This window comes from Mustela erminea, chromosome 16 (assembly GCF_009829155.1).
Source record: "Mustela erminea isolate mMusErm1 chromosome 16, mMusErm1.Pri, whole genome shotgun sequence".
Lineage (NCBI taxonomy): Eukaryota > Metazoa > Chordata > Mammalia > Carnivora > Mustelidae > Mustela > Mustela erminea.
In genome coordinates, this window is record NC_045629.1 from 82,886,653 (window position 1) to 82,894,201 (window position 7,549).

Below are 7,549 nucleotides of genomic sequence, written 5' to 3' on the forward strand. Positions count from 1 at the left end.
TACCCAAATTGATTGTGTTAGAATTTCCGATGGAGGATTAATTGAGTTGCCGTGAGGACCCACTTGTGTCCCTCCCCCTTTTAGATAACACCCCTGTTCGGCCTTGGAAACGGCACTGGCCTGGAATGACAATGAAGGCCGGGCTGGCGGAGGCCGTAGGCTGCCGTCTGGATGAAGATCTCAACGCAAGGTCAAGGCCGTGGGCATTGGCGTGGGCCGGCCAGATTGGCTCCGGGTGGTCACTCTCATTGCTCACCAGAGGCTTCCTGTTACTGCCTTCTGGAACTCCCCAGGGCAGGCCTGCTCCCCCAACCCCTGCGGACGGGCGGGGTCAGGGGACTAGTGCTGGCTGCTGAGTCCAGGGCGTCATGACGTCTGTCACTTCTGGGCCAGAACATTTACAGCCAGCGTGAGTCCCTTGGCCATGGCGACCCATGGTGCCGGGCACAGTGGCGCCTCTACCGTCCCGAGGCCCAGGGTTGGCCTGGGGGCAACTGCGGCAGCTCTTCCCGTCCCGTGGTGGGGGTTGGGAGCAGAGAGACTACACGAGGGCTTTAGAACAGGCCTTCTTGTGGGGCGGGCGCTCGTCTGCTCCTGGGGATGACAAGACTTACTCCTTGTGCGTGGGGCACAGGTGTACACGTGGGACATAGGCGGACGCATGCGTCCTCTGTGGGTTCAAGTTTCCGGTGGCAAATCAGGAAACGTGTGAAAGGGCGTGTGGCGTGACAGCGGAGGAAAGCCAGGGAAGAAAGGTCTGGAAGGTCTAGAAAGATCGTCTGCTGTGAGCTGGGATAGGTCTGGGGCGGGCGGAGCGGAGGCCGAGCTGCCGGGAGAATCGAGGCGAACCTGCTGGAAATCGAGCCGAGTGGGTGAGCGGCAGGGTTTCCTGAAGGCTGACGGGAAGCAGGGGAGGAGAGCAGCCGGGGACGCCCAAGTCTGGGCTGGGGCCGTGGGAGGGATGGAGTTTTACGAGCCCAGATGGGAGCCCGCTGAAGGCCTGCGAGCTAACCGGCATGTGGGGGACACAGGCTTGGCGCAGAACGAGGTCTTGTCTCACGGTGGCTGAGTCACTTGCATGGTCTGGGACGGGGGCACGCACAGCCGCCCGGCTCAGTGGGCCGGCTTGCCCAATGCCTCGTCCTCCTCTGCGCAGTGGGGACTGTCCGTGTGGGGCTGCTGAGGCCTGTTTCAGGCCCTAATGCTGAGTTAGGGGTGATGGGTTCTCCTTTGGCCCCCTAATTACTGAGCACCAATGAGTCCTGAAATCACGTTAAGAAGAGCTGCTTATGGCCCCAGCACCCCCTTCTTTCCCCACCATGGGAGTCTCAGGGACAGATGGGGTCCAGGGAGGTGAGGCTTCCTGCAGAGCCTGGGTTCCTCCTGGGGGCGCAGCTGGGAGGCTTCCGGGGTTTTGAAGTTCAGGCGTCGCTGGGCTCACGTGGGCCCCAGGGGACAGGTGTGAAGGCAGGGCACGGGGCTGCCGGACAGCACCCCAGCCGCAGGCCAGGTGAGTCCCCATTGTGCCCGTTTCCTCCGTTGGGAGAAGCAACTCCATAGTGGCTGGGTGGAGAGTGACCCAGCAGGATCTGGCTCCAGGGTTGTGCCCCCAAGGATGGCCCCCCACGGTGGCCAAGTCCCCTGACGTCTCTCTGAGCTCTGGGGTCCCCATCTGTGAAGTGGGGTGACGGGGTGTTTCCCCACGAGGCGAGGTGAGGCCGTCATGGGAACCAAAGGGACGGATGTGTGTCCGTGCTCAGCCCAGGCCCGGCCCCTCGAGGTCTCCTTCGAAGGCTCCCGATGGCGGGGAGTCCCCGGGGTGGGCGGGCCTCGGCCCCCTGACCCCAGTCCTGTCTGCAGTCCCAGCCATGCTGTGACGCAGCCGGTTCCCAGGCCGAGAGCCGGGGCTGGAAGGAGTCCCAGGGAGCCTCCCCCACTCCCCTTAAACGCACATTTGTTCCAGATCCATGAATATGCGATCGTCGCCCACCTCCTCCCGGGGACCGCGAACTTCCTCCACTCCAGTGAAGCTCTGCATTAATCACGGCTAATTGCGAGCGGGACTCGTTTATGTCAAGAGCCGTTATTCCTGGGAATAAACGGGCATAAAGGAAGGCTCCTTTCAGGAAGCTCAGTGGAGCCCGGGAAGGAGCCGTGCCAGGCGCAGACAAGGCCCCCGGCCCCCCGGCCCCCCCCACGGCCAGCCCACTTCCAGTGGCCCCAACGGCATGTGACAAACGCAGGGCCTCTGGCCTTTGCCGAATCTTCAGGGAAATGAGCACATCCGTCATATCCACGCGCTTTTCTGAAGTTGTTGTGAGTTTCCTTGAAACCAAGAAAGGTTTTTTTCTTTTTCCTTTTTTTGGCAACAACAGCTGGGAATACATTGACACTTTCTAAAAACTGTCACTTATGGCTTGGGGACCGGGTAGGGGAGGAGCCATGCCTGCCAAGCCCCAGGCCCAGATCTGAGGGTGCACACCAGGCTTCTGCAGGGGTCCGTGCTGGGAGGCTGGGGCAGAGCGAGGCTGGGGCAGGTGCGGGCTGGGCTCTGGGGCTGGCTCACCGACCAAGACCCAGGGCACGGATCGAAGGGACGGTGGAGAGGACTGTCTGCATGTGACTTATTTTTACTGGAGCGTGTCTTAACGGGTTTATTAACTGGAATATCGGGTCCCTGTTTTCTTAGGATCAGGGTGTGTGTCTGTTCATCCTGACCGAGGCCACATTTGTGGAATCAGAGGCATGAAAAGAATGGGTGTGCTGAGCTCCGAGTGCTGTGTGCAAGTACACACCTGGGTCTGCACATGCACCTGTCTGTGCATGCATGGGCATGTGCTAGTGCGGATGCGTGTGTCTGCATGTGCGCCTGCCTGTGCGTGTGTGCTAGTGCGGATGCGTGTGTCTGCGTGTGTGCTTAAGCCTGTGCCTGTGTGTTTGTGTGGATGCATGTGTCTGCGTGTGCGCCTGCCTGTGCATGTGTCTGCTAGTGCAGATGTGTGTGTCTGCGTGTGCACCTGCCTGTGCATGTGTGCGTGTGTGCTAGTGCGGATGCATGTGTCTGCGTGTGCGCCTAAGCCTGTGCGTGTGTGCGTGTGTGCTAGTGCAGATGCGTGTGTCTGTGTGTGCACCTAAGCCTGTGCGTATGTGTTTGTGTGGATGTATGTGTCTGGCGTGTGCACCTGCCTGTGCGTGTGTGCGTGTGTCTTAGTGTGGATGCGTGTGTGCCTGCCTGTGCATGTATGTTAGTGCGGATGCGTGTGTGTGCGTGTGCACCTGCCTGTGCATGTGTGTTTGTGTGGATGTGTATGTGTGTGCACCTGCCCGTGCGTGCATGTGTGTGTCCTAGTGAGTATGCGTGTGTCTGCCTGTGTGCTTGCCTGTGCATGCGTGCGTGTTTCCTAGTGCAGATGTGTGTGTCTGCGTGTGCGCCTGCCTGTGTGTGCGTGCGTGTTTCCTAGTGCAGATGCGTGTGTCTGCGTGTGCGCCTGCCTGTGCGTGTGTGTGTTTGTTAGTGCGGATGCGTGTGTCTGTGCAGGCACACACGTGCGCACACACATGGATGTCTGTGCAGCCACAGTTCTGTGGGCATCTGCGCCTGCCGTGTTTGTGTGCGGATAAAAGCCCTGTGCGGTTCTGGAAGCTTCCCCCACGCAGCCGCTCTCTGCTGCAGCAGCCCCCCGAGCTCTGTGGTTTGAGGACCATCTTACGATGAGGAAACTGAGACTGAGGGGGTTTGGGGGATGTGTCTGGGGCTCCAAACCGAGATCTGCCCCCACAGGGACAGCTATGTCTGCGAGGCCCACAGGAAGGTGCAGAAGAGGCCGAGGGGTGAGTGGGGGTGGGGAACCCACTCGGTGTGCGGAGGCCCCTCCTGTCTCCCACTGCCCCGACCTCAGCCTCCCTGCCTCCAAGCTGTGTTGCTGTGTGTGCTCCTGCAGCTCCCGCCTGTGGCTCACGGGAGAAGTGTGGCGGCTGTCCTTCCTGGACCTGCTTCCCTTGGTGGCCCTGGGCAGTCTCTGGCTCTGCCCATACCCCCACCCCCTCCCTCAGGACCCCGAGCCCCTCCCTGCTCCCCCTTCTCTCCATCTCTCTAGTTCAGGCAGTTTCCAGATCACACCTCCTCCAGGAAGCCTCCCTGGCTCCTCCTGTACCCAGGTTGAGATCCCCCACGGCTCACTCCCCAGGGATATTGCAGTCTGAGTGACAGTCGCTCAGCTGTGTGCCATCTGCTGCTGGCGGGGCTGAGCCTGTGTGTGTGCGGCCACAGAAGCTAATGCTCTGTGGTTCCGTGTGTCGGTGAGGTGAGCCGCCCGCTGGAACCTCGGGCTGGTGTAGGAACGCCATCTCCTGCCCTCAACGCTGAATCCCACCCCCGCGTCCCTGGGCGATGGCAGACAGGTTCCTGCTATGGCCGGTGCTGGCTGGGGGTACAGGCTGCTTCTCCTGCTGGGGGAGGGACCCAGACGCCATCCTCAGCCACACTCAGTGTGGTGGCCGTGGCTGGCTGGGAGCAACCTGTGTGCCCCTGAGGTCAGCCAGCGCCTGACCCGCACCACCTAAGGGCAGAGTGGGGGTCCTTTCTGTCTGCATGTCTGCCCCGAGGGCAGAGGGGCCTAGAGGAGCAGGCAGAGCAGGGGGAGGAACAGCGGAAGACCGGCCCAAGGTTGGGGAGATACAGCTGATTCCCTTGGCCTGTGCAGGCTGGGTCCAGCCGGGACCCCTGCTCCTCTAGGGCGGGAGCCCCGCCTCCCCCACCCCCAACAGCTCTGCAGCCCCCAAAGCCGACAATTTGGGCAAGAGCACAGGACGTCCCGTCCAGGTGCTCGGTCGCAGCCCACCGGACAAGGCCAGCCCTCAGGTGGCTCAGGAGGCCGGGCAGCCCTGCCCCTCCGGGGGAAGGTTTGCGAAACCCTTGTCGCGCATCCCCAGGGCAGCGGCCTGGTGAGCCCCTCCGGCCCCATCCGCAAAGCCAGACCACAGGCCGTGGTGTCTCAGCGTCCAGACTATGACAGCCCGGCTTCTCCGCACCCCCCCATCCCAGCCCCATGGACCGGCGCGGCTGCCCTGGCTCCTTGCCTCTCATCAAACTCCGTCCTCCTGGGAGAGAGCCTAGGCCTCCGGGTCAGAAGGACGCGGCTCACAGCCCCGTGTCTCCTCTCGGTAGCTGAGCCGATACGACAAGGGTCTCCCTGTCCCGGCCGCTGGCTCCCCCTCTCTGCGCTGGGATGGAGTGGAGTGGGGTGCGGAGAGGACCCCCGTGGGGACTGGGTGGGGAATCTGGCCGTGCCGCTCGGCTGGGAACCTCCAAGTCCCCAGGCAGGCTGGGCCACCGTGCGCTGCGGAGCCTCAGCTAGGGACCAGATGGCGTTTTGAGCATTTTAATAAGAGCTATTTGCAGTGTTGCTGCCATAAAAAATTCCTGCTTAATGAGCAAATGCACGTCGGTAGCGAGTTAAAGGCGCTCAGATGTTCTAAATATTATGTACGTCGTGTTCGTGTTAACAAACCTGATTTTTAATTACACCTTCCCCTGCTGCCTGGCTGGGCTGAGGGTAGGGGAAGGGAGAAAAAACTCAGGCAGACGGGTGTAGTGTGCTGTCAGGAGCGGCAGCCAGTTTCTGGAGGTCTTCCTCTTGCCGACACTCCTCTGATGGCCACCTGGACGTGGAGCCTGGCGGGGATGGGGAGTGATGCCACGGAGCCTGTCCTCCTCCTCAGGAAGGCCGGAGCCCTGAGCCCAGCCACACGCTCATCTCTGACCCTGGTCCCGTGCTGAGCCTGGCCCCCAGCTGGAGCACGCACCCCGAACCCTGGTTGAACACGAAGTCCAGTCCTCGTGACATACTGAGCCCTGATCCCAAACACTGAACTCGGAGTGTGGTTGTAGACTGAGCCCTGATCCTGGGGATTCATTGAGCCTTGGCCCTGGTTGTAGACTACATCTCGTTCCCGGCCGCGTCCTGATCCCTGACCTCAGCCCCCGACTGAGCCATGAGCATGTTCACAGACTAAGGCCTTCCTCACGCACTGATGACCTCAGCCCGCTGGCCGGTGCTCCCAGGTGGGGAGGCTGGTGGGTCAGGGCACGCAGGGAAGTCCTGTGGGCTCAGGGATGTGATTTGGACCTCGGGGAGCAGCTGACGTGACCCCCAGCTTCCCAGGCACCCGGATGTCTTCCCACATTCAGTCTAAAATGTTCCCTCCCGCTGCCCCGTGACGGTTCCGAGCCTGTCGTCGGAGGAGACAGATGGCATGGTCACTGCTGTGCTGTGTCCATCTGGTAGGTCCGTGCGTGTGGGTGCTGCTCACTTCTCCACATGACCCTGGGGACTATCTCCACAGACGCAGGTGAACTCCTCCCACCCCCACATCGGGTCAGTGTGGTGGCAGTCAGCTTTTCCAGGAGAGGAGAAGGGTCCTGCCACGGTGGGACCCGAGGAGGAGAGGCTCCCAGGAGGCCAGGCGGGTCAGTCTTGGGGTGAGCTGTGCAGGGAGGGGGCCCAACAAAGGGAGGCATCCCATGGCCACCGCCAGCATTTAAATGTCTAAGTGTCCTACCTCTCCTTTTCTGGGGACGTTCTGCTGCGTGTGCAGCCTGGGGCCGGGGAGGGGAACTGTGGGTTCCAACACGGCCTGCCTGGGCTGAGATGGTGGGCTTTGCCCAGAGAGGCTTCTGAGGGCTTCTGCTTGCTGCTGTGTGAGCTTGGGGAAGCTGCAGAAGCTCTCTGAGCCGCCGCTTCCTCTGTGTGAGGGTCACCCTCCCTGGTGGGGTAAGTGTGAGAGGGCGCGCACCCCGGGGCCCTTACCCGGAGCCCAGCCCTAGAGAGGCTCAGTCCCTCCGGAGCCTGTGCCCTGGGCTGTGAGGACGCGTGCTCCTGCCCGGCTCCCCGGCCCCCACGGGGGACAGGATGGCAGCTTGGGACGGGAGGTGGGGCTTCCTTCGCTCAGGTACAACAGTTTCCCCCCAGGGCAGGCCTTGTTAGGTACAAGTGATGTCGCTGTTACCATCCATCTGGTGGGCTCCTGGAGGGGAGCAGTTTTGTGAGCTTTGCCCCTGGCCCATGCAGATAGCCTGGCACACGGGGGGTCCCCAGGGAGGGGCCGGGGCCGGCCAGGACTCCCTTTCTTCCCCCCTGGTCTGTCCCTGCTCCCCGCATGCGCATGTGAGTGGGGCTCTCTGTGGCCAGCGGTGCCGGCGGACTTGGCCCTTCCATGGGCATTTACTGAACACCTACTTGGAGCCGGCACAGGCTGGGACACGCCGTGGTCGAGACACGACTCCTACACTCCCAGGGCCAGGAGGTGGGTGCTGTGTGGGTCCGCAGGTGCTCTGGGACCACGGTGATGGCTTGGGGGACGGACGGAGGCTGCAGGGGGCACGTGATGATATGACCTTGCAGCCGAGCCCCAGCGGGGGATGGAGGCACTGGGGACCTGGCCTTTGCGCACAGGGCAAGTAGGGCCCATGCCTGAGGGGGCCCAGTGTCCTGGGTCCAGCCGGGTGTGCGGCCCCGGGCTCAGCACTGCCAGGCGCTGGCTGCGTTTC

General features: G+C 62.3%; 1 long non-coding RNA gene across 1 annotated transcript; it reads left to right on the plus strand.

The window, feature by feature from the left end:
* Positions 1–719: 719 nt before the first annotated feature.
* On the plus strand, positions 720–3,814 carry LOC116574914. Its single transcript, XR_004279544.1, has 3 exons — positions 720–872; positions 1,964–2,316; positions 3,782–3,814. It is a non-coding gene; the product is annotated as an uncharacterized LOC116574914 (long non-coding RNA).
* The last annotated feature ends 3,735 nt before the right edge of the window (positions 3,815–7,549 follow it).